Source organism: Cavia porcellus, unplaced genomic scaffold (assembly GCF_034190915.1).
Source record: "Cavia porcellus strain 051 isolate PalLab524CR breed Dunkin Hartley unplaced genomic scaffold, mCavPor4.1 scaffold_29, whole genome shotgun sequence".
NCBI lineage: Eukaryota > Metazoa > Chordata > Mammalia > Rodentia > Caviidae > Cavia > Cavia porcellus.
In genome coordinates, this window is record NW_026947512.1 from 40819216 (window position 1) to 40847020 (window position 27805).

Consider the following 27805-nt stretch of genomic DNA (forward strand, 5'->3'; position numbering starts at 1 on the left):
ACCCTGAAATTTCAGGTATGCAACTTCTGCTTTCTTCCATTTTCATGTCTCCTGGGCTTGTTCTGATGGGCTAGAGGCCAGAGATTGCCTTTTGCTCCTTTGTCTTGATATTTTCCTGAGTTCTTCTGGACAAGTGGGTTGCAGTGCCCCAGGCATTTCCCAGGCTGACTACCTATCCACCGTGTACGGGCTGGCTCAGGCACCTTGGTTTCTCTTAACCTGCATTCCCTAGGAGGTGGTGGGGTACAAGGTGGGCTTCTCCAGACACTAATGGTTTTTGCAGGGTGTGGCTCGCTGGTTCTCCTAGCTTACACTAGCTACCCATGTATAAGGGTCCTGGCCAAGATCCCCAATCTCCCAAATGAGTGTTTGGAAAAGGCTTAAATAAATGAGACAAATGGTCTGATTTTAGGGCTCCAGGAGGATCAAAAACCTCTATCAGAGTTGAGAATCTAGGGACTAAGACAAGAAATGTCTCTGGACAGTCTGTATTTACTTAGCTTTCAATCAATGAAGGGGTTAGAGTGGAAAATACAGGAAACTGAGCAGGATCTTGGGAGGGGTTCAAGGACTTTCCCAAGTAATAGACTATGTTAATTTAGGAGAAGTATGTTAGTTAATTTAGGAGAAAGTCTCCAGGTTGACTTTCACTACAGACATGAAATGCCTGCAGCTACAGACTCTAACTTATTAATTGGGGTTGGAACCAAGTGTCCTCCGCTGTGGCCTTATCTTGCCTTTTGAGTCGTCTCTTTGTTATTATGTTGGCCGTGCCCTGGCCATGCCACAGTCCTGCACATGTGTTCAATTTCCAGCTTCAACAGCTCCCAGCACCCATGGGAGAGTCCTGATGGCAGCCTGTGTGCATGCAGCAGCAGGTTGGCTGCTTCTCCCCACCTGGGCTGGCTCCCTGTGGGAGAGTCCCCATGTGTTTTATATATTGGAGAAAAGGAAAAGGATTTATGTATTAATCATCAAGGTCATGACTCCTCCTCATATTATATACAAAAAATTAGCTGAAAATGAATCTAAAATTATAAAACATTTAACAGAAAATATAGGAGTTTTGTAAATTTAGATTAGGCTGTGGTTTCTTGGATATGATACTCAAATTACAAGCAACAAAAGAAATAAACTGGATGTTACCAAAATTTAAAACATTTGTGTGGCATATGACAGCATCAAAATAGTGAAAAGTCAGACCACAGGATGGGAAATTACTTGCAAATTACATATCTGATGTGGAATTGTATTGAGAATATATAAAAATTCTTACTACTCAATAGTACAAAACAAACAGTAAAAATAACCCAGTAAAAAATGTGTTGAGGATTTGAATAAACATTCTCCTAAAGAAGACAAATGAATAACCAATAAACACTTTAAAATGATGCTCAACACTATTAATTATTAGGGAAATGTAAATCAAGTTTGAAATATGATATCACTTCACACCTAGTAGGAAGGTAAAAATAAAAATGACAGGTAAGAATTGTTGGTAAGGATGTATAGAAACTGGGACCCTTCTAACATTATTAATGGGAATATAAAGTGGTACAGTCATTTTGTAAAACAGATTGGCGGTTCTTTAAAACGTTAAACATACAAGCACCATATGATCTAGTAATTCCACTCCTGGGCGTGTATTCCCAGAGAAATGAAAACATGTAGATGTAAAAACTCATACATGTCTATAGCATCATTATTCATCATTGCCAAAAATGTAAGCCACCTGAATGTCTGTTAACTGAAGGATGGAAAGGGAAAAGACAAAAAAAAAAAAAAAAAAAAAAGTGAATATCTATAAAATAGTATGTTATTTGTTAGTAAAAACAATGAAATATTGATATATACTATAAGGTGGATGAACCTTGAAAACATACGCTGAGTGAAATGAACACAAAAAACTACATATTTTCTGACTCTACTTACATAAAAAGTCCACAGAAGTAAATCTAAGGAGGCAGAAACTATTGGTGGTAGCCAGGGCTGGAGGGAGGGGAGAGAAAAGGAGTAACAGGTTATGGGGCTTCTTTTTGGGGAGATAAAAATATTCTAAGCTAGATTGTGACGATGTTTGTACAACTCTGTAAGTGATACCAAAAGTCATGGAATGGTACACTTTTTTGGTTCTAGGGGTCAAACCCAGGGATTTTCATATTCTAAGCGTGCACTGTACAACTGAGTTATACCCCAGCCTAACTGTATAGTCTTACAGGGTAAATTTTATGGTAAATGAAATATATCTTATTAAGCGCTAGTAAAATTAATGGTTAAGGTCCTGGGACCTAAGTAGGCTAGGTGGGGTGCTAATCCTCTCAGTGAAGTCCCCCCAAACCACAGGGAAGCAGTGTTAACTTAGCCTTTGAGATATATTATAAGATCTCATTATGTTGCTTACAGACTCATGCCCCAAATTATCCTGAAGACTTTGCAGTACTAAATTTAGAAAAATGAATTCAAAACCTGAATTGGGAAAAATCCTCAGCAAGGAAGGTGTTCTGGTGATTGAGCCCCTCCGACGTGATAGGTGGAATGTAGAGCCGGTGCAGATGGAGTGATTAGGAAGAGAAGCCATCACAACAGAACTGCAGAGTTCATTACTGTGGGTGTCTTTGCTGATTATTCTGAGGAAAGGGGTGAGCATCTGTCTCTCAGTCCAAATGAAGATGGACACAGGGTAGCTGCCTAAAGGTGACAGCATTCCAGCTGGCTAGCCCAATTTAAAGAACCTGGAGTGTAGACTTAATCAGCAGCAAATACAGTCATCCATGCTCTCTGTTGCTCATCCAGGTCACCCTGAAGAGGCCACCAGCTGGTGTTTTGGGGACTGAGCTGATGAGATATTATTATCTGCCTGTCTTCATTTTTAAAAATAAAAAGAAATTTAAATGAATGCATGCAGCAATCCTTGTTTTTAGCTCTCAGATTGCATATGGAGATTGGCAACTTTTTCCAGGCTAGGGGGATGGAGAGCCATGCGTTCACAGGGCATCTGCTTGCTCTTTCGGGTAGGGGGACGGCGTCCAGTGCGAGCACCCCTCCTTTCTATTCCCAGCATCCTTCCCATCTCCTGTGCTGTCTTTGAAATTTTCTGTGATGCTTTTCTCTAGCTTTATGTTCTGTCAATGTTACTTTAATAAGTATGGTCCAATTTCTTCCTCAAATATGAATTTGAAGCTTGCTTCCTTGAAGAACAATCCACAGAGACTATTTTGAACCATAGGAGAAAGTACAAAATCTTTTCATTGGATTCAGATTTCTCATCAGGCAACAAAACTGACTACTTTCACTTCCTGCCATACATCTATCCTGAGCTTCTGACGTATTTAAAGATTGTTTGTATCTGACTTCCTTTACCTTCAGTACTTTTATTCATCCTTGAAGGCTCAGCTCAAATGTAACTCTTCTAGGAAGGCTTTGCTGATTCTTCCGTGCAGGATTAAATGCACCCTCTGTGGCAGTCTGACCACACTGTGCTGTCTTCTCTGCCTAAAATCCTTTGTATGCCAAGCTGTGGGCCCTAGGACAGGCTCTTAGTCCACTAGCTATTCTCAGTTCCTAGCACAGTGTTTGCCTATAGCAGATTCTCTTTCTCCATATACAATGTTTGTGTGCATTTATATACACATACATATATTTTTTTTTTAATGAAGAAGATAGGCTATAAATGTGGAAAAAATATATAGGCTAAAATGATGCAATTCAGATTGAGGAAGAGTACAAGTGGGAATTTGTGCTTTTTTTTTTCTTCACTTTGCACCCAAAATGACAGCACCATGAAGGAAGGCACTGAGAAATGCCAGAATTGCCCAGGGCCTTTGTGATTTGAAAACGGTGCCCTTACCAGGAAATTAAACCAAGCTCATTATCTCATTAACTTTTGACTGGAGAGGGAATATTATGCTGAAATTGTATTATCTTTCCAATATGATTGGGATTTTGAAAGATGCTTTGTTTTCTTTGCAAGAAATTCCGCCAATACAAATGAGTATCCATAGAGAGGAATTCCATTTAAAAAGATCCTTACAGGCAGGAACCATGTGTGTCTAAATTGCTTTGTGTGCAAGATAAATCCCAATGGTTGATAAAGGTATCCCTACACTAAGATTAAATCTCACCACAGACATATTGGAGTAGTTAAAAATTTTAACTGTTCTACACAATAATTGTGCTTGATCAACCTTTTTTCCTTCTCCCAAGAGATCCTTTGAAATGCAGATAACAGTCCCAGCAAGCTTATTAACAACCACCATTTTTAATGCCCTTCAACTTCTAAAGGGCTATTACAAATTCTGTGTTTGATCAGATTGTGTACATTGTTTTTCAAAGATAAGAGAAAATATATTAAGATTTTTAAGCTGCCTACTGATCAGACAAGGACTTGAGTTACAAACTAGAAGACATCTATATTCTTGAAAGAAATTATTTCATTTCTAAAGGTGGAAAGTGTCTAACATAGAGAGGGAAGGAAAGGTTTAAAGTCAGGGATATTGGTTACGGCAAAATCTTCTACCACTTTGCTTAAATTTGATCTCAATTCCAGTAAGTACAAAATCGGTAGAGAACATAGGCCATAAAAGGTTGATCCAACTGGTAGAAGACTTAGACCCTTGCTTGGCTCACAAAAGCCTTCCTGTTTTACCCTAGCATGTACCCACTGCAGGTCTTAGCATATAACAAGCAAATACAAGGTATGATTGCATTTGATCTCTTTCAAGCAAATCTCCCTATTTATCATGCTTTTCAAAACTTTTGACTGATATTGATACACAAAGAATTTAACGTTTTAAACCTCCTAGTGGCTATCATTATTACTGTGCAGGGGTGAGTACATGTAAACACTCTGGTTGGATTGACAGAAGGAAGCTGAAGAGATACCTTGTGAGGTCATTTTCTCAACTAGCAGAATTCTACAGTTATGTGACCGTGTGAGCAGGCTGGTCCTAAATTGGCTTGTGGGAGTTATTTTAACTCCTCTTTAACTCAATAAATGGTGAGAATTTACACTTGAGAAAGTAAAGAAAGCTTCAGATTCTCTAAAACATCCTCACACAGGTGAAATCCCATACTCAGAGATGGTGGAGGACAGGGCTAAAGAGCCGAAGAACAGTAAGTCTGAGCTTTTTGGAGCTGTGGAGGCTCAGCATCTGCAAATAACTTTGTATGAGATGAACAGTCAGCAACATCTGAAGGCATGTTACAGGTGGCTGAATTAATTAATTCCAAATCCCGACACCCCAGACCATCCGGTGTTGGGATTAAAGGATCGGAGCTAGTTTACTAGTGCATCCCAAATCTCAGACATAATTTGGATTCAAATTGGAACTGTTACAGATGGGAGCCGAGGGGAAGGGTAAGGGAAGTAAGGTGGTTGGGTATTTTCTTTCTCCTCTGGGAAAAATGACCAATCATTCTTCCTTTTTCCTTTATTCTCTGGTACCATTTGTTGTCTCTTCCAATAGCCATCTTCCTACTTTTTTCTTCCTTCTATGCATCTGTCTTCCCTCTCCTTTCATCCTTGAAGGCTCAGCTCAAATGTAACTCTTCTAGGAAGGCTTTGCTGATTCTTCCGTGCAGGATTAAATGCACCCTCTGTGGCAGTCTGACCACACTGTGCTGTCTTCTCTGCCTAAAATCCTTTGTATGCCAAGCTGTGGGCCCTAGGACAGGCTCTTAGTCCACTAGCTATTCTCAATTCCTAGCACAGTGTTTGCCTATAGCAGATTCTCTTTCTCCATATACAATGTTTGTGTGCATTTATATACACATACATATATATTTTTTTAATGAAGAAGATAGGCTATAAATGTGGAAAAAATATATAGGCTAAAATGATGCTTTTCTTTCTCCATCCAACAAAGAACCAACAATCACAGCAATTGATCAGCATGTGGAAAATAGATTTTAGTGTCACTTGCTTCTTGTTTCATAGATACTCAGAACAATATGAGAAAGAAAAGCAACACAAGGTTCCAGGAGGCTCTCACACAGTCTCGTATTTGAAGCTCAACAACTTTCTGCACAGTCTCCTCCAAACCTCCAGAGTCTCCTGCTGCGTCTTTTTCCAAGTGTAATAACCACACATGTAAGAGAGGACATAAGGCCCGGCCACTTCTATAGACTCCTTTCTCTCTCCTCAACTTTTTCTTTTGACTCTCCAGGTTTTTTCTTTTGTCTTTTTATCAGTACCGGGGATTGAACTCATGACCGCCTGCTTGCAAGGCAGGCGCTTATGCCTCTGAGCTAAATCCCCAGCCCCCAAGTTCTTTTCTTAATGGGTAATATTTTTCTTGAAGATACAAATACACTGCTTAGTGGGTTTCACTTCACTCTAAAACATTTGTTTTAACTTCACAAGTGAAAACATATTGCTAAGATGAAAACAGGAATAGGAAAAATGAAAACAAACAGCCATCACAAACAGCCGACATGAAGCAAAGCAGATGATCGTAAAGACCAGACAAGCCCCATCACTGTTTGAGTCCATCTCAGCAGATGACAAGGTTTTATTTTCCTGAGAACTAAACAGTCTGAAATCAAGTTGAGGAACACTAGTTATTTTTCAGCTTTCCTGGCAAAATTTCTGAAGGACAAACACGTGATGTAAGGGGAAATCACATGAGGTGAGTCTATACTATGTAAAGTTTTCAGAATTAGGTACAGGATGAGGCTTGTGAAGAAAAGAAAGTTTGGGTGCAATTTGGGGTGTTAGTCTCAATTTATCTTAGGTCACCCCCAACCCTGGAAGTGGGCCCTGGTTATAAAGAGTGCTTTTTAGGATGTACTGGGCTTTGGGGTTAGACAGTTGTAGATTTCAGTTTTCACTTGGCCATGTTCATGCTGCTTATTCAGCTTTGGAAATATTATTTTAATTTTCTAGAATTTGGTTTGCTTTCTTAGAAAATGATGAGGATGGTGAAGCCTACATCCAAAATTTGCAGGGAATTTTCATAAAATATGTTAAGTGCCTAGAATATAATTTTCATTTGGTGGACGGTAGTTCTTATTGTTACTTTCATGGGAAAAAAGTCTGTGTTGATGCTTTGGTTCTACTTAAACTACCGACTTCCTGAAATGATCCCCCAAAGCCTCTTGATGCTTTTAGAAGGAGTGTTGTGTATAAACACAAGTAAGGAATTCTCTGGCGGTGTTTTGGAAGTAGCCCAGAATATATTAGAGCAGGGATCAGTAAACTTGTGCTATAAGAGCCATGTATTTTATGCCTGTCGGTCATATAGTTGTTACTCAGTTCTCACATGCTCAACTACCCAACTCTAAAGTTGTGTAGCAAAAACAATCATAAACATTATGCTGGTTCTGTCCCAATAAAACTTTAGTTATGGCTGCTGAAATAAGAATTCCATTTACTTTACGTGCATTATAAAATATTATTTTCAGTTCGCTTTTTCCACCATTTAAAAATTAAAAATCGTTTTTTTAACTAATGAGCATGCAAAGACAGCTAGTTGGATAGCTCAGACCTGCAGGGTGCACTTAGGTCAGCAAGAATCCAAGATGCCAGCTCGCTTCCTTCAGAACAGATGAGGACTCCGAAGCCCGGGGAGTTTCTGTGACGTGGCTGGACTCCTTGCTGAGCAGCAGAGCTGGGATCAGAGCCTAGACCTTGTAGGTACTGTTCTAGTGGCTTTTTGTTCCTGCTGTCTTTTTCCTGGATTTAGCTTCTTCTTGCCCAAGTACTGGTTAATCTTGACACTCATCTTGTTTGGTTCTCTCAGAACAGTACATTTCCAATCTTCTTGTGTATTGATTATTACAGAGATCACCTTGCTTAGCAGGGAAGATAGACTCAGATACCTCAGGAATTGTGAAGTTAACAACTTTATACAAGGCCATACAAAAGGGGTGGAACACGTGGCAAAAAGCAGAGCATATCCCATATCTAACAGAAGAAGAGTCTGTCCAGTTTAGACCACTGAGATTGTCAGGAATGAGTTTGGGATCCATTTGTCCTGATAGTTTTAGGAGATGCTAGCAATCCAGAATTTAAAAATATTAGAACAATTTTTATTTTATTTTATTTTATTTTCCAGTACTGGGGATCAAACTCACGACCTCACGCTTGCCAGGAAGGTGCTTGTGCCACTGAGCTAAACCCCTGACCCTTAGAACATTTTTTAAAAAGTCAGTGATGAGCCAGGCATGATGGTGTATGACTGTAACCCCAGCACTGAGGAGGCTGAGGCAGGAGGATCATTGCAAGTTCGACGCAAAGTGAGTTCAAGGCCAGCCTGAACTGTGGAGAGAGAGAGAGAGAGAGAGAGAGAGAGAGAGAGAGAGAGACAGTCAGAGAGAAAGAGAGAGAGAGACAGAGAGAGACAGAGAGAGACAGAGAGAGAAAGAGAGAGAGAGAGAGAGAGAGAGAGAGAGAGAGAAAGCCTGTGATGACTAATTAAAATATATCTAAAGACTAGAGCCAATCTGCAGAAGTTAAATTTGTGATCTTTGTTTGAGATCATCATTTCTTCATGGCACAACATAAATGTGAACTATAAATGCCTTGGCTGATTTTTTGCTTTTTAAAGGAATATATTTATTGGAAAGATAGCACATAGAAATTTGTTCAAAAGGTGAAACTAGTGATTAGTAGTCTATAGAAGTGGCCAGGCCTTATGTCCTCTCTTACATGTGTGGTTATTACACTTGGAAAAAGACGCAGCGGGGGACTCTGGAGTTTTGGAGGAGACTGTGCAGAAAGTTGTTGAGTTTCAAATATGAGACTGTGTGAGAGCCTCCTGGAACCTTGTGTTGCTTATCTTTCTCCATCCAACAAAGAGCCAACACTCACAGCAATTGATCAGCACGTGGAAAATAGATTTTAGTGTCACTTGCTTCTTCTTGTTTCATAGATACTCAGAACAACATGATCTTCTCTTGGGGTGCTGCTGTCTATGACAATTTAGAGCCAAAGTTTAGATGATGATGTGTGATGGATGAAAGTGGTGAGGAACACAGGTCAAGGTGTTGCAGCGCTAGTGGTAATGACAAGGTGTTGGGGCAGAAATCAGCAAAGGTGGGAATTTCCAGGTTGGGGTGCTCAGAGTAGTCCACACTCATAGGCATCATCTGGTAACATGTAAATTTTTGAGCCTTATCCTCAGAGGCTCTGATTCAACAGATCTGGTGTTGCACATGGGAATATGCATTTTAAAAATCCACACAATGCTTCTGGACTTCAGAAAATGCTTCCTCGGGACATTAGTAGGTGGGGATGGAGGATGGGCAAGGGAAACCCATGAAACATGAAGCTCATGCTGACTCCTGGGCCTCCTGAGTTATACCTTCTCTACCTCTCACACAGGACTTCTACCAGCATCTAAGAAATGCTGATCGACTCATCTGTCACCTTGCAAGTGGGTGCAGTGTCAGATCACTCACAGTCTTGACAGATGGCCAGGCCCTAGCTTCCACCACCATGCTAACTGAGGTAGCAGATACACAAGTGATGAAGCCCTCCTGGGCATGTCAGTCCGGTGGAAGCCACAGGGGCAGACTAACTGGCCCACTGAGCCCAGCCTGATCTAGATTATCAGAAGTATTAAGTTTAAGTTAAGTTTAAGGACTGTTTGGTAAGTTGCAATAGATAACTGAAGTAACCAGTGTAGCTGTTATCTTATTTCAAAATAAGGCCAAATGGTTTCTATAATCCTTTTTGTTCATTAATTGTACTTGGCACTTATTCCCACCCCGTACTCAGCATCATACTTTACATCCCAAATCACTGTCTGCCACTTATACATTTGATCTTAGCCAAAGGCCTAGAAGCGATGTCTGCCACTTCTAAAGCATAGAATGTTTGTCACAAGTACAATCCACGCTTGGGAAGTTAGGCCGCCTTTGCCCTCAACATAGACAGTAATTAGATTGAAATTTCTAAATACGGCATCATTCTGCAGAACAGCAAGGCTCACTTCAAATACAGGACCCATGATGCAAGTTCTGATTCTTAAATCCTTGTGACTAATGTTTTTCCAATATTTCTTTTTTCCAAATATTTCTTATATTGAATGTTGCTGGTACTTTTGCATCATACCAGTCTTTCTTAGAAAATGGATAAACCACCTTATTTTTGGCTTCCTTTTTAAAGGTGTTTATTCTTGCCATCTGCTGTGGTACTGTTCAGAGAGCCAAGAGATGACTTATTTTATTTTTATGTGACATCATTGGAATGCAGACATCGCTGACAATTCTTAATAGTAGAATTAGTCCAACAAGTATTGAAGTGGGTGACATTGCTAAGTTCTAAGAGCAGCAAAAAACTTAAAGTAATTCTTATACATTTTTACTCTAACACTGAAAATTAAATAACAGCAACATGGTGGAATTTTGGGGTCAAGAGGTGTGCACGTTTTGAAGACTTTTGATATATATTGTTAAATTGCAAAAGTTAGACCTGTTTATTGTTGTTTCTGCTGTGCAAGAGGATGTATTTTCTTCCATCCTTCAAAGATCAGATGTTTTTAGTTTTTGGCAACGTTAATACTCCTTTATACCACTTCTTGGTGATTATGCTGGTGCTTCCTGGTATACAGAGAAGCTTCAAAATATCGTTATATCATCTCCTTTGATCTGTACAACAATGCCAAGAGTAAGAATGGCAGAATTAATTTTCTGCCTTACAAAAGAGGAAATCAAAACTCAGAGATGTCAAATAGCTCACACAGTTTTATAGTTAGGAGAAAGATCAGAAAAGAATGTGGGCTCTCTGGTCTTCTCCAGAACTCTTGAGGATCTCTCCGGTTCTTGCCCTTTGAGAGAGAAGTGTGTGGGCTCAGGGACCCCTGCATCCTTTACGGGAGCTTATCTGCTGGCACATTGATGGGCTTCCTGATGCACTGTGAACACTCTTTTCTGATCTGCCTTTGGGCACACTCACTTTTCACTGGCTTGGAAAATCAACAGATTTTGATTTTTTTCCTCCTAATGAAGAGGAATCTTAAGGTCACTTTGAGAAAAATGAGAAAGGCCACCACATTCTTCATTAATCACTGTGGAATTGTGACATCAAGATAGAGGAGTAGTTTAAGTGGGGAGGGGGAGAGCTGAGAGCAAATGAGACCTGCCATGTGCTTTTTAGCTACTGGCTGTGCCCCTTAAGCTGCCAGCCCACCCTGAGCAGAGTGATATTGAGTGCCCTACCCCCTGGCTTGGCAGCAAACTTTGCTAATGCAGTGGAAATGATAATTATTCCCAGTTTTGAATATTTCACTTCCTGTGGTCTACAGGGGTACTAAAGCTGATTAAACACATATGCTTCGGGTAGACGGCAGCTCCTGTCACATATGGAGCAATCAGTCCTTTTCTTGCTCAGTGAGACAGAGAGCTATCAAGACCACAAAGGATCAGCCAGGGCTGAGCTGCTGTTGGGAGACAGGGAGTGAGTCTGAATTCTGTCACAGATGACATGGGGGGCGGGGGGACCTCAGACTTTATTCCCCACATTTGCATGCATAGAAAAGCTCAAAAATGCAAATTTAATTTTGTTAATTTATAATTTCCCTCTTTCAAAAATACATATTTGATAGAGATGAACAACTTATGCCCATTAGCTTAAAATTTACCATTTGGGTACAAATGTATGTAGATGTGTTACGGATTCTAAACTGGAAGAGTGAGGATATTTTACAGAGTGAAAAATATGACTCAAATGTCCCCAAGATTCTATTCTGTAACACTTCTCAATGCCAAGAAGTGATGTTCGCCTTGTTTAGAATCATATGTTTAATTAATCACAGCTTGATTTTCCACACTGCTGGCAAAAGGAAATACTAAGAAGCTATTATAACCATTCTTTGCTATAGTGCTTCTGGAGAAAAAGCTTCTGAACAATTTTCTTCCTCTTTGTCAGTCTCAACCAGTCTCACCCAGCAGTGAAGGAGAGAGGATTACAAGCCACAGCTCTACCGGTATGGATGGAATGGTAGCTTCCAGCACAGGTGGGCAGGATGAGTATCACGGTGATAGTTAGCTCTGGCTATTCTCTGGAACTACACTGTTATTGTGTTTGGGCATATGTTCAGCATAGGGAAAATGTTTCCCCATTCCTGGTATCAAAATACATGCATTACATCTACAAGGGCAAATTCATATAACACAACACAAATTAAAACTATTTTTAATATTGGCCCATTATTGCTAATATGAAGACTCTTATTTTTCTACTCTTGAAAATTATGTTTTTATTGTTTTATTCTAATTAAGAAATATTTAAGGGACAAAGTTAAAATCATCTCAATCCTGTCATTCAGAAATAACCAGTGTTCATATTAGAAAGTTTTAAAATCTTTTTTAATCCATGACTTTTTAGACAGAGTTGAAATCCTGACTTTTTGTATAGGATTTTCCCATGGCACAGATTTTAAAATGTATTCTAAACCTTTTAAAATAACATTCACTTTTCTTGATGATAAAAATAGAAAATATTTTTGTTGGAAAATATAGACAAAAATAAAAGACATCAGAGCCCATCAAATGATTAGCAATTGCTACTAGTTTTTGTCTTATTTCTTTCTTACTGGTTTTCTCTCCTTTCAGTCTCTCTTTTAATCCTGCTCCATACCTCTACACACATGCCTGTATTTTACATGAACATGCACATGCATATGTACACACACATTATGATTACCTGTAGTTGTTCATGTACCAAATTTTGTACTGAATGCTATATAATCCTTTAAAACCACTCTAGCTTGAAATTCCTGTAATAGTGTTACAGGATCTTTAAAAAATCTTAATTTAATGACTATATAATTATAGAAGTATGCCATAATATATTTAATACATTTTACAATATTGATATTTAGGTTGGCTGCAACTTCTCACTGTTTAACTTATGGCATCCATCACACAGCTTTTGTAGGCAGAGATCTGTAAGCCCATCATTACTGCTTATTCTGAGGCTGCTTTTTGGTAGGACACTCACAGGGTCAAGGAACACTTTTCTGAGGCTGCTGGTGTGCACTGTAGACGGCTTGCAGCTGTTTGCTACATCCCTGTTAGAGCACTTATGAAGGCGGGTTGCATTGCCATCAGCCCGTGGTCTCATGCGTTCCTTAGCACTGCTTATTGACGTGGTGAGAAGATGGTCCATTACTCCCGTTTTTAACAGATGAGTAAGTGTCCTGCCTCTTAATTCAGTGCTGGCTCCTTAAAACAAGATCAACTTAAACAGTTTGTGATGCCCAGAGGCGATGGAACTATTTAGGAAAAAAAAAAAAAAAAAAAAAAAAACTACAAAAGAGAAACGTAGCAACAGGTTTTCTGGCATTTTTGCCAGTCAGTTGTGTTTACTCTAAAGGGGAAGACAGAAATAGCTATGGCTTTGCAATGCAATTGCCTCAGTCTGTCTAGGGAAAAATGTGTGAGAGCTCTAATTTGTGAAAATCACAAATTAAAATGCTTTGGAATGTACTTAAAACATTAAAATGCTGAGATAGCTTTGTTCCCTAATAACCACAATAAAAATTTGGGATAGTTACAGTTTTTCATAGCATGTTTAAGGAATTCCTATGGTTATTCCCTTGGTGGTGGTTTTTTTTTTTTTTTTTTTGAAAGGGCCAGACAAAATTTCCTCAGGATGAATGATTCTGACCCAAATTAAACTAACAAAAGGCAAAACTCAAGCTGTTAACTCTTTGATGGTGCCTTGTACTTAAGGAAATCTCCAAATCTTTGGAAGTCTTAGTGACAGTGATGACTGTCACTAAGCTTAGCACACTATTCTATCCTGCAGCTGCTCTCTGAGCCTGCTGTTCACATCTGGATTGATTTTCTGGGTCCTGGCAGCCTGAGGTGGTGTTGCACTGAGGGATGTTTACTCCTACACAGCTGTTTAGCAGTAGGAGCAGATAATCAGCCTGGATGCAATTAATAGCATTTTATAAAAGGAGAAGTCACCAAGAGAAACAGCGGCTAAATTGATGATGCTGATACCGAGGAGGATAATCATAATGATAATGGTGATTAATATTGGATATAGACTTACAGAAGAGGCATATTTTTATCCTGTCTTTGTTTATCCATTTTAATCTTTCATGCCCTAGTTACCCACATAAATCAGGTTTACACAGTTGCAGTTAAACTTGTTTTGTTCTAAATTTTCTATAGGGTTGATGAAAACACATTCAATATCCTTCAGGTGGAGGATGAGATGACACCCAGATGTCAGCCTGTTTTTTTCTCCCCTCAGATAGAGATAAGATTGTCTAACGTTGCCTTAAGTTTTTATTAACTTGATATCTTAGGAGGAATGATCAGGCTGATGGGATTGAGTGGGAAAGGAACCGATGGAGGCTCTGAATGCTCAGTGGCCCTTTCTGCCTTGGGACAGCACTGCTAGAGTACTAATTGCACACCCGACTCCATCACCTACCTTGAGAGCCTTTCAGTGGCCTTGGGATCTGCATGCCTCTGGTCCCCATCACTGTGACAACTGGAAATACTTATGTCTTTCCCAGATTGCCTTCCCCTCATGTAGATCCCCTAGTCTTGGGGTTGAAAGACATCTGGAAATTATTCATTTACTTTTTTTCCCGATTTTTTGAGACAGGGTCTTGCTATGCAGGTAAGGCTGGCCTTGACTTCACTTTGTAGTCCAGGCTGGTCTTGAACTTGCAACAATCCTCCTACTTCAGCCTCCTGAGTGCTGGGATTACAGGAGTGCGCCCCCATGCCACATGTCAGCTGACACCTGATATGTATTGCTCACTAATTTTTCTTGGTTTAATTGACTTTTTAAGGTTAGAAAGAATCATCAAGACCTTGATGGTATTCTCATAACACAGACGACTCCTGGGTATTTGTGACTCTTTAAAATGCTTCCTTCCCACCAAGGCCTTGAATCCCACCACTGGAAGTTACGTTAGTGATGGGAACAGGAGAGCACCATGCTGGCATTTTATCACCTGGGCTTGAATCCAGAGATTTTCCCTTACATAGCTGGGTGACTGTGGACAAATTACTGAATCATACTATGTGTGAGTGTTGTCATGGTGTAGTGGGGTCAAAGTAGTACCTACTTCACAGGACTGTTTTGATGATTAGTGAAGTAGAACTTGTGAGAGTCTAACATAAGGTGATGCCTCCATGTTCCCAGGCTGTGCATGCATGTGTGTGTGTACGCACAGTCTGTATTAGTATTGAACCTCTCTTGTGCAGTAATGGCGGCTGACAGAGCAGCTATGGCCCCAGGATGGCCCTGGCTAGAAGAAACCTGAGGGGGAATAGAACTAATGTTTGCAAAGGATGGTCAAGGTTTTAGTTAGTTTGTTATTGTGCTCACCACTACTGACTTGGGAGAGTGTTTCTGAGATTGCAAATGTCCCAAATGAGAAACAAATCTCATTAACGTTTTTCTCTGAATGAGTAGCATATCTAGTTACAGCCAATAGTTTGTATCTCAGGAATATCGTAGGCTAGTGTTTCTGAAACTTGTCTGCAAAGAGACTCTTATACATACAGATATTATACCTCGTGTCTCCCATTCTTTCAGACTTTAGGGGCCTCTAAGGATGCTACATTCAGCTCTGGGAAGCCACCCCAGTGGATGATTCTACAGTAGGTTGAATAAATCTAGCTTGAGAAGCATTGATCATGAAAATGTTTTCACTTTTATTTAACTTTTGCTGTGCTAGGGATTGAAACTCAAGCCTAGTTCATATAGCCAAGTCCTCCACCGCTACACTCCCAGCCTGATGTTTTCAATTTTAAAGATGAAAGAGCATGAAGCCCACAGCCACCCGGTAGGTGGGTCTGGGAGCCAGACATCCTCTTCTCTCTTTACAGAGTCCTAACCGCGCTAATTATGGCAAAGGAGGCCTCAGCAAGGCAAATATCCCTGAACTCAGCACTATGACTTCTTTATTTTTCTAGTTCTCTGCCCTACTGGCCTTTCAGCTTTTTCTTTTAAGCTTCAAACTGTCTAATTTGGTCAACAGAGGTAAATTCTGGAGGGTCAGTTTCTAAGCTGTTTCTTAAAAGGATTTCTTGGCATTTGTTTTAATGAGTTGTGGCATTTTGGGCCCACCTGGAGAGGTTCAGAGGAGGTTGAAGGGAAAAGTTAAGGCACTGGTTGCCACCATGCTTTGCTGTAGGAATTCCCTCTGCCCCTGTCCTTGCCCCCTGCTCTCCATTCCTTGTAAGTGGGTGTCTACAGAGCCACCAGAGAGAGGTTCTGGCCACTCGCATCACATTAGCAGGTGTGCTTTTACAGGATTATTTTTAAGTCAATTTAGCAAGAAGACCAACCTCACTCCCTAATCCCCTGCCAGCAAACTCATTCAGACATTGGCTTGTACCTGCCAGTCATGATTCTCAGGATGAGCAAATCCTCATTTTTTGGCATTTCATACAGAAGCAGCTGGCTTTCAAGCTCTCTCTCTAACAAAATACCATTCAGGATAGTAATATGATTCCCATTTCTCACAATACATCAAACAACATGCTGAAAGCTCTGGCTTTTCTGATTTAATTCACACAAACACTATATGAAGTAAGTATTATTATCATTTCAGGAATGTAATATGAAAGCGTGTGATACTACAAAATTCATCCCAATTTGCACTGTTGATAATCAGCACAGGTGAGGCTCAAATTAAGACTTCCTGATTCCCAGGCTCATATCCTTGGTCAGTATAGTTGGAAACTGTGATTTCTGCATCTGTGGATTCAACCAGTTGTGGAATGAAAATATTTATTAAAAATTATATCTACCCTTAGTATGTACATGTTTTTCTTATTATTTTATAAAAAATATAGTATAGCAAATGTTTACATAACATTTACATTGTGTTAGGTATTACAGGTAATCTAGACATGATTTAGAATATAATTGAGTGTGTGAAAGGTTATATGCAAATACTACCCTATTTTTCTTGGGCAAGGACTTGGACACTCAGGAAGTTTGGTATCCATGAGGGTCCTGGAACTACTCCCCAAGGATACCATGAGGTGACTGTATATTCTGTCACCTTTTATAAATATTTATTCTGCCTTTTAAGACCTGCCCTACCCACCACTGCCTAGGGCCAAGGACATGTGTGTTAGTCAGCTTTTAGTTACTCTAACAATTACCCAAAAGACATCAACTATAAAGAGACAAGGTTTATTTTAGCCATAGTTTCGGAGGTTTCCATTCATGTGTGGTTGACTCAGCTGCCTTGAACCTGCAGCTGCACTGCACATTATGGTGGAAATGTGTGATGGGGAAAGTTGCCCATCGCATGATGGCTGAGACAAAAAGAGAGAATGGCAGAGGCTTAGGTGGCACAGTCCCCTTTGAGGGCACACAATGAGTGGCCCCAAACCTTCTGCTACATCCCTCCCCTAAGGAGTCCAGCTCCTTCAGATGATACCAACACCTTGCCATCAAGCCTTCAACACACAGGTCTTTGGGGGACCCTTATCCGAAACACAGCAGTGGTGCAGGTCACATGTGGAGTAGACAATGGGAGAGGTGAGTTGGAGACTTCATTGTTCCTTTTATTAGTAACATTTCTCCCCCATTTGGAAATTTCAACTGGCTTCAAAGTCCCCTTTGTTAAAAATTTAGACAGCAGGCAAAGGAAAGGATCCCAATTGGGCTGGTGTAGCAAAAGCCGTTTGCGTGGACACAGTTGCCAAGAGATGGAAGTTCCTGTTTCTCATGAGGTTTCATTTGATTTTTGTTCCTCAAAAGATCAGGTCTGGCTCTACCCTGAGATAAATGTCAGCATTACTGATCCATCTGTCTGGCTTCTGATTGTGTGGGGAGACACTGCTTTGCAAGCCTACCCTTTTCTCGCTCCAGCACCCATTCCTCAATCAGCACACTTTAGAGAGGCCATTCAGTGAAGGAAGCTGACGCAGATGGACCTAAAGTGAATAGGTAGCAGCACTTCTAGACAGAGCTGTTTCTTCTTTCTCTTCCCCTTGCATGTCTGAGTGCGACAGGTGGGCATTAGGAAGTTCACATTTCCTTTAATGAGCAAAGCCATAAAGTATTGCTGTCTTCTGTCCATCCTCTTGACAAATTCAGCAATAATCCAACTCAGAGGATCAAAACCAGGACTGGCCAGTACATTCATAAGCTGACATGCACGAAGATGCAAAACCAGCATGAACAGGATGACGAGAGGCTCCCACCTAGTTTTCTGCTTATTTCCTTGTCTCCCGGCATGCGTTGTGTCCAAAGCAAGCAGAATGATGCTTTGTAGACTAATACCATGTCCTGCCTCATCTTTGTACTAAACCACCCAAGGAATGTCTCTCTCACTTGGAATAAAGTCTAAATTTCTTACTATTGGTTAATGATTCTCAATAAAATGACTCCATTTTGTTAGCCCTTTTCATTGTGATCAAATACTTGAGTAAAACAACTTAATGGAGGAAAGGTCTATTTTGGCTCATGGTTGCAGATCATTTTAGCTAGCTTGGTTGCTTTCAGACTTGTTGCAAGGCAGAGAACAGCATGGGAGAGAAAATATGCTTACATCATAGCAGCCAGGAAGCCTAGAGAAGGACCTGAGAACATGAAAGAGCCAGAGAGGAAGAGGCCAAAGAGCAGACATCATCCCTGGGTTAGTACCACTGGGCTTCTCTCAACTAGGTCTGTTGCTATCATCTCACCAAAATGCCAGCAGGTAAGGATCTCACTGATGAACTAACCCACCGAAAAAGTTAAAGCTCTCATGACCCTATCACCTCTCTAGGCTCCATTTCTGAACATTGCCACATGGGAGATCAAGCCAACGATGAATCTTTGTGGGACTCTTCATAATCAAGGTTAACACCCACAGTACTTCTCTCCCATCTCTCTCCTTCCTTCCCTCTCTGCCTGTCAGTGATATTTGCCTTTTTGCTGAAACTCAGAGCAACCAGGCTGATATGAAAGTGCCCAAGCCCCCACATCCACTCTTTCTCTGCCTGGACTGCTCCTCTTTCACCACCATCATGTCAATTGTTCCCTCCCTTTCTGCAAGTACTCCTCCAATGAAAGATCAGCAAGCACCCCCCCCATCCTACCTCAAATAACACCCTACTCCCATCGCTTACACACGAGTATTTTGGTTTTCTTCAGAGTACTTATCAGTCAGGTTTAGTACACATTTCTTTATTTGTTGCCCCCCAGAACCCCACTAGATTACAAGCTTAAGAGCAGAGACAGTATCTGTTTCTATTTTATCATCAGTGCTTAGAATAAAGCCAGACAGGTAGGTGCTCCATAAATGTTCTGGATAAGTAAATGGATGCAAGAGATGCCTTAAATCATTAGTCTTTTGAGGTCAGATGTGATTAGATGATGTTTTGGTGCTTACTAAACACCCATAGTCTTCTCTCTACATTAACACACCTCACAATTGCTTCCTGATAGAAACTTGCATGAAATGGTCTAAATTTTTCCTCTCTATATTCTCTTGAAATGAGATGTTGAAGCTTCTGCTTTTAAGAAAGTGAGTCTTTCTTAGGTCTGGAGCTGGACCGGTGACTTGCTTTGGCCAATGGGCACTACAGACAGAAGACACCCTGTCTTAAGAAATGCTTGCACAGTGAAGCACTGCTGTTCTTAAAGCTTTGGTCCTTGTGTGACTGAGCCATGACCATTCTGTAGTACAATAAGCCTCAGATGTCTGTCCTGTCCCAGCTGGCAGCCAACTATCACCCAGAAACTGACTTGACTCATAAGTGGGCCTGGCTGAGATCAGCTAAGCCTGCACCAGGATCGCCTTGTTGAACCAACCTGAGCTGTTATTCTGCAGGGTCCTGACCTAAACGGTTATTGCTTTAAGTCACCACATTTAGAGTGCTTTATTTTATGGCAAGAGCTAACTGAGGCATAGATGAAAAAAGAGCCGGCAGAAGTTAAATAATGAAAACAGAGATTTTAGTTGGTGTTGGTGTATGCTACTGGAAGAGCTTTATACTTCCAATAAATTTAGTTCAAGCCAGTGGGAATAATGTTACTGCTGCTGGGCCAGGGTGCAGGTACATTTGGCCCTTTTTATTTGGTACCAAGGGTTGAACCTAGGGCCTTGCAGATGCTAGGCAAGGGCTGAACAGCTAAGCCATACCCTCAATCTGTATTAAGGGAAAGGAGCAATCCCATATTAAGGCAAAGGTGGTGCCCTAGAGAATAGAATAACAGGACAAGAGAAGAAGCCAGGGCGTCAGTTCTGGAGAGTTGCTTGGGAATTATGCTGAAGCACAGGAAGTGGCCATATCAGTCGCCATTGGCCATTTTCGTCATCCTGAGTAAGATCTTACAAATGTGGGTACGCTGATTATTTATCAAAACCAAAGGAACCAAAAACACAAACAATGAAACAAAACGAAACAAAACAAAACACCCACGAACATCTGGCTACCTGCCCAATTCTGATTTTGTGTTCCTGAACTTGTCATCAGGGTAGGGTGTGTCAGAACAAAGAGCTGCTTGTGGGGAAAATGTTGGAGAGGAGCAATTTATTTGGAATTTGCACCAATCAGTGAGTGTGTTTGGGTGCTGTGCAATCTATTTCTTATTTAGAACTCAGTTGGGGCACCCGGGGGAAAGGCACATATTTATAGCACAGGGGCCCAGAATGGCAATCTGCTCTTCATTAAGCTGTGTGATGCACTGAAGGCTGTAGCATACCTTTGAATACACACTCATATATTGCAACAGAATTAATCAAATTTATATATTGTGTATCCTTGGGTAATTCCCATGCATTGTAGTGTACTTACACACAAAAAAGAAAAGATACTGCATCTGTTTCAATGATGAAACCCCAGAATTAAGCTGATGGATCACGCAATTGCACATTGATTGAGGAGTGACCTGTGAAAGAAAACCATGGGGAGAGAGTTTTGTGGAAATTCAGTCACACTGTGTGATCAATGAGCGGCAAACAGATATCCACACAACACCAACACACTTCCCAGGGCTTGCATGGCTTACTGCTTTCACCATGGAGAACATTTCAGCAGAGAGATGGTCTTTTCCCTTACAAATTCTCAATAATTCCAGCGGATTCTTTAGGGGAGAGTAAAGGATGTCTTCTGGTTCAGAGAGAGACTCATTCACCTTGTGGCTATTTCCTAAGTGTTTATGGTACATAAACATTGTTCTGGGTACCTTGAAATGCTTCAGGGGACTAAACTTACAGAGATCTCTGTTCCGGAGTTAGGAGTGAGTGTATAGACTGATGATAAGTAACAGCCATCAAGAGGTAAGGAAATGTAAAGTTTGCAGCATAATGTAAATATAGAGAAGATAGATACTATGGAAAAAGAGAAGTGTGGTTAGGGAGCACGAGGAGTCCCATGAGCAGCTGAAAAGACAATTAGGGAGGAGCAGCATGACGCCTGAGGGACCCAAGGAAGAAATGCCAGGTATGACTGTGGACCAATTGCTCATCTTTATGCCTTTGCCCCAAAATCTAGTCAAATAGATTTGGTTTAATAGGTCTTTCTTGATATAAATTAAATTGACAATGAGTCACATTTTTTCAGTACAGTGCCTTTTTTTTTCCCACCAACAAGGAGGTAGATGCTTTTTGTTCTTGGGCTGTGGTTTGAATGTAATTTGTCCCTCAGAGACTTATACTTTGGAGGGTTGGTCCCCCGTGTGGCAGGGGGAGAGGTGCTGGGACTTTAAGAGGTGAGGCCCACAGGGAGGACCTGAAATCCCTGGGAGGTCTCAGGGGGATGGGAGCCTTGGGCCCCACTGACTTCCTCTTTGGTGATGGGACGGTTCTGTTCTCAAATTGCTTCTGCCATTTGCCATGCTGTCCTCACCAGTTCAATGGGATGCTAGTGCCATGTCATTGAATCGAAAAACTTGCGAGTTAAATCTCTTTTCTTTATGAAGTTATCTTGCCTTTTGTCATACCATTTTGCTACGGCAATGAAAATAGACAACTAAACTTTTTCTGTGTCTCTAGTTTTCTCTTTTTCTGTCCTCACTTCAACCCCTTGCAATCTGGATTCTTCTTGATGACTCCAATGAAGTCTCACTCTGTTTATCTTGCCATTGTTGAGTCCTGGCTACCTCTTTTGAATTGCTGTGATTTTTTATCCTCATATCCACAGACTAGCTGGTGCGATGTGGAGAGTGCATGTGATGTCAGCGCCCCATAGGACCAGGTGACAGTGAACTTAGAGGGCACACTCTTCCCTCATTCCTCCCACTATAAAATCCCTGGCAAAAAGCAAGGAATTTACTTCCCTCAGCTGTCAGAGGGAATAAAATACTAACTTCCTTTATTCAAGGGGGAAATGGACTTGATTGGCAGACTAGAGAGTTCTGCTACTCATTTAACCCACCAAAAGATATTATATGGCTTTAAGCAGTGTTCAAGAGCACAAGAAGGTAATAAACTATGTGTATAAGCTCAGTTCTCAAGGGAGGGTGAGCGGCTGCAAAACTGACACTCAATCTGTTTCTTTCCTTTCTTTGTAGGGTCCTCTGTGCATGCCATGCTTGATAAAGGTAATAAGGAGGAAAGATTATGAAGAAGAAAGAAGCTGATCAAGGAATGAAAGCTCTATATTTACTGTCTTGTCCTGGTGCTCTTCCGATTCCACTGACATTTCAGCATGCAAGTGGTGAAGGGCAGGCTGCAGCCCAAGAGCGAAAGAGGGGCGGATGGACTCAGGAATGAGTTTGCTGCGTCCCCAGTGCTGTTGTGATTCTTTGATGGACACTTACTTCTTTGCCTGTCTCAGAATTTCCAGCCACTTCTTCAAAGGCGGAGCCACTTCATCAAAGGCGGAGCCACTTCATGGTCTTTGAGTGCTGTTGTGTTGTGGCAGCCACCTGGAGGGGGTACAGCTGGTTGCCACAGTGATCCACTGTGTGTGATTAGGCAGGTGGTCTACCATTGACTTCCACCCCCTCCTTGAGTACACTCCTGGGCACAGTGCGGGCACTGAGTAAAGATTCATTTATGGGTCACTCTCTCCTGTACCTCTGATGCCTCAATTTCCTCATCTGTAACATGGGAATACTCTAGGAATAGAGTCCTCTAAGATCCTCCCCAGTTCTTTCTCCAACTGCACGTGAAAATACTGCACCCGGATACCATGATGAGATTAAATCTGTGGAGTTTACATCTCTGGTTTTTAAAAATTGTTTTTTTATTACTAGGAATCAAACTCAAGACCTTCACACTGAGCTACATCCCCATCTTTTAAAATTTTTTTATTTTGAGATAGGGGCTCTCACTATTACTAAATTGCCCAGGCTGGGTTGAACTTGTGATCCTCTTGCCTCCGCCTGCCAAAGTGCTGGATTTATACATGTGCACTGATACACCTGGGTGAGCTTTCTGACACTTTAAGGTAGAATGTGAAGAAGCAAGCATCAGAGAGCAGTACGTGTGTTTTCTTGGAAACTTCTAAGTTAAAGTCCTGGGATGATCATTATGTGCCTATTGCTTAACTAAAACTTATTGTCACTATCTATCTATCACCTGTCTATCATCTCACTTCTATCTAACTGTTATGACTGCTTATGTATATTAATTAATTTCATTCACACAACATGAAGTGGGCAAGTACTATTACTGTCTTCATTTCACAGACAGGACAACTGAATCCCTTAGATGTTAAAATGCAGCCTCTTAAGACTTACAGCTGACAAGTAGCAGAATTCAGATTTTAACTCAAGCAATCTAGATCTAAAAAATTCTCTCAGAGCCACTGAGCTCTACTAGCACTTAACAACAACTAACACTAGAAGATTTTTACAGGAAGTTTTGGCAAGCTTTATTGTTAAAGGAAATGTTATCACTGTTTCCAGGTGACAGTTACTTGTTTAGAGTTTGTCAGCTTTCTCTTCTATTGCTCATTTAAAATAAATTTAAGAATGACTGAGATTACGGGACAATGACTCTTTCTTCAGACAGCATTGCTGTGGATATTCCCTTTCAAACATTTTTTAGCTGACTAATACAGGGCTGCATATTTCCTGAGGACCAAAGAGAATAGGAATTATATTGAGGTCACAATCATCACCCACCTGGAGGTTTTCCATCCACTGGAGAAACAAGGACATGCACATGACACTTAAAGGATCGGAATGGAACAGCATTTGGCACCGGTGCCACAGAGCCTGTGCCCCATGGCAGCTAAACTGAAAATGAGGCTGGAAGGGTCAGGAAAATGTCCTGAGGTGTGGCAGCTTGACCATGAGTGCATGGGATGGGTAAGGTTTTCATGGTGGCTGAGCGGTGAAACATAATTCTAGCCTAGAATGCTAGTGAGGTAGGGCAAGCCCAGTGGCTACAAGAGAATGTTCCGCCGTGAGACTGTTGGGTTCAGATCCCGGTTCTGTTACTTCTCAGTTTTGAATCCTGAGGAAATTAGCAAATGAACCTCTCTGAAGTTTGGTTTTCTTATCTATAATGAAGTAAAAAGGAAAGTTTCAGGCATGGTGCCAATAGGAAAAAGATGGATTACTCTAAATGGATAAGAAGAGGAGGATTTATTTACAAGTCACAGGGCAGTAACCTGGATCAGAGGTGCTGAGGGAAGAGGAGAGGAAATTATCCTCAGACGGATCCCTAGAGTTGAGAAGGGACCTTCAGTTGAGCCAATAAGCACCACATAGAGAAAGCCATCTCTCCGAGAGCAGTGCCTCTTAGGTGGGGTACACTTAGCCTGAAGAAGCTCAGAGGGAAGAGGATCGTCCCTCCACTGAACGAGTCTGGCTCCACCTCTGTCTCCTATTGGCCAAATCCAACAAGGAAGCAATCACCCTTGGGAAATCGGTGCAGCTGTGAGTTAAGCACTCAGGACTGGAGAGTAGAGCAAAGAGTGTGGATCCAGAGTGGTGGGAGCTGTTGAAGCTGGATATTGAACACATGTAGGCTGTGGCATGGCTGGAGCATGGCCAACCTGAGAACAAAGAGACACTTCAAAAGGATAAGATAAAGTCACAACTGAGAACACCTGACTCCAACCCCAATTAAGTAAATAAAGACTGTAGAGGCAGGCATTTCACTCCTGTAATGAAATGCAACATGGAGATCTTCTCAGTTCTCCTAAATTAAACATAATCTGTTACTTGGAAAAGCCCTTGAACCACTCCTAAGGTCTGTTCAGTTTCCTGTACTTTCCACTGTAACCTCTTCCTTGTTTGGAAAGTAAGTAAATACAGGCCACCCAGAGACATTCCTTGTCTTAGCCCCCAGAGTCTTGAACTCTGCAGAGGGTTTTGATTCTCCTGGCACCCTAAAATCATATCACTTTTCTCATTTATTTAAGCCTTTGCCATACACTTATTTGGGAGATTGGGGATCTTGGCCACGTCCCTGATACCAGAGAGGCAGATAGAAGGATGTGGCTCAGCATGTGAATACTGAAATGTGAGCACTTTTATTTTGGGAGGCTTCTGGTACCAGGTCTTGGCAGGTCTTGAGAACTGGGCTGAGGCATTCAAGCTTAATTCTGACAGCAGTGGAAACCGTGGGGGAGCTTCTGAGCAGAAGAGTGACATAGGGAGAGAGTAAACTGTAGGGAGCCGAGCAGCAGCCCCATTGCTGTCTCCCTGCCTCTCTCTCTCCTATGGGCACTGCGTTTGCCTACATTAACCATAATCCTCTCCTGCTTACGTCACATACCTGGACGTGACTGTGACCCTGTTGTATTCATCCCCATAGCCTCTTCCTGTCCCACCTCCCACCCTTGGCCTATAAAAGATGTAATCACTTCCGGAATAAACAGATCGGATTCTCTCGACTTGCTCCCATCTCTGTCTCCCCTATGTCTTTATTTAATCCCCATTCCACCTCTAGGTACACCCCACGGATTGATCCTCAGGCCAGATCAGTAAACCAACGTCGAAGTGTGTAGTTAAGTCATCAGGAAGACAGGATGGAGATGTTCTGGTTGGACCTCAGCCTTTCCTGCTCTCTCCCCCTTCTGTAATGTCTTAGACTGTCTTTGTGGCAACCATCAAGTGACCCTCAGGCACTTCCCTCCATTGTTACAGACAACTACTCCTGACTGTGTCTTTCAGGGAGCACTTTCTCTTTCCTTGCACTCATAACTGTGGTCTGGACTTTCTACAAAGGAGAAAAGCTGGACTTGAAGCTCCTCCTTGAGCCACAATGTCTGCACTGTCATAGACAGGCTGTGGAATGTTCTACTTCAGAGCGAAAGTTCATGTGCCTTTTTGTAACCGGGAGCATAGATTCCCTCTGATGGACACATGGGGTAATGGCCTGAAATGACTAGACACCTAACAATGACCAGAAAAAGAATTTCTCAGTGTTCTTTGACATCATAATGGTTTTGCTGTGGAAATGACTGCGTGGCTATACTTAGACATTTCCACTCTGAACAATGCCTTTATTGGATCAGCTTAAAAATATGAGGAATGGAGTAAAAGAAGCGGGTATTAAGAAAAATCTTGAAAAACCAAGGTGTTGCTGAAGTCCAGATTGAGGGGCTCTTTCTCTGGTCCCTGATAGTTGTATTTACACGTGCATTGCCATAAAGAATTGATCCTGTGTTTCACTATGATGTTTAGGAGACAAACAGGGCCTTGAGGGTAATCAGAAAGTCACCAGCAGCCACCTCTGTAAGGGGATGGCTTAGCTCTGTTCTTGGAGAATGAATTTTGGAGGAAGGTATTCCTTTGGGTATGGCTGTATATTAGCTTGTTCTTGAAATTTCAGTTTTTTCCTTCCAGGTGCTGGTTCAGATGAAATGAAAACCAGCGGTGGCACTGGTTCCTCAGCAAAAAAGTGACATGGGAAGACATAATTCCTTCCAGAAAGCCATCCATTCATGTTCCTCTTGTCAAATTATAGGCCACTAAGAAAGCCAGCTGATTGCAAAGAGGCTGGATTTCAGGGTGGGAGCTGTTGAATGGGGCTTATCTCCTGATGAACACAGGATGAAGCTGTGCTTTGCCATGTCTAATCAGCTACACTGGGGGACTTCTGCCAAGGTTATCATTAACTGTGTTTTTATAGCAGAAATTTGAGATCCTTTTGTGTGACCACCCTCAAGATCAGCCTTTTGCTCTTCTGCAGGGCCCCTCACTTGTAGGATGATCTCAGAGGAACTGGGCCTGGTCTTCAGTTTTGCTGTTGGATGCACATAAAATAATTGCTTTTGAAACAATACCCTCATGATTAAAAAAAAAACCACTGCAGCTAAAAATATTTAAATCAGGAAGCATCCCAAATAAAAGACTTGGCAAAACACATCAGAAATGACAAAAATTTTGCTAGCAGAGTGTAAAATAGATATCAAGGAGACTAAACTACAGATAAGGTGCCATGAAGTGCTAGAGCTTTGCTTGGTATCACTGAGCCCCGGATGCTTATACATCTTCATATAATTGCAGCTAAGCATTTGCATTCTTTGTTTTAGTTTAATATCTGTTCAGGTTGACACCTCCAGCTTTTGTGCCCATTATTTTTCTTCCATTTGCTGATTGTCTTGACTAATAAAAATAATAAATTGTTGGCAGAGTATAGACTTGGAGACAGGGATTTGATTTATTTAATTCCCCACCCCTCTTTTCCCTCAATTTTCCTAGCTTTCCTCCAGCATCTCTTGATCTTAATCTTCAGATCCACCTCAAATGCTTGGAATCTTTATTCTCCTCCATCATTTCTTCCCTTTTTCTTTCTTTTTAAAAATTTTCCTCGTCCAGAAATTTTCTACTTTGTAGGGCAGTTATCACAGATATACAGCTGCCATGGTGCATTGTTCTGCTTGGTGGGGAAGGGATCACCACAGGATTCAGTTTTTCATTTTAGAAAGCAAAGGCTTACCCTAAAGTCAGGACTCTTCTTCTCCTGCCCTCCTC

General features: G+C 41.3%; 1 long non-coding RNA gene across 2 annotated transcripts in view; it reads left to right on the plus strand.

The window, feature by feature from the left end:
* LOC134473941 (uncharacterized) overlaps positions 1-25729 on the plus strand; it is a 66654-nt gene extending 40925 nt beyond the window's left edge. For both annotated transcript variants that reach the window (XR_010044445.1, XR_010044446.1), the window contains exon 3: positions 22439-25729. This is a non-coding gene — a long non-coding RNA (uncharacterized LOC134473941). The remainder of the gene's footprint in view (positions 1-22438) is intronic.
* Positions 25730-27805: the final 2076 nt, after the last annotated feature.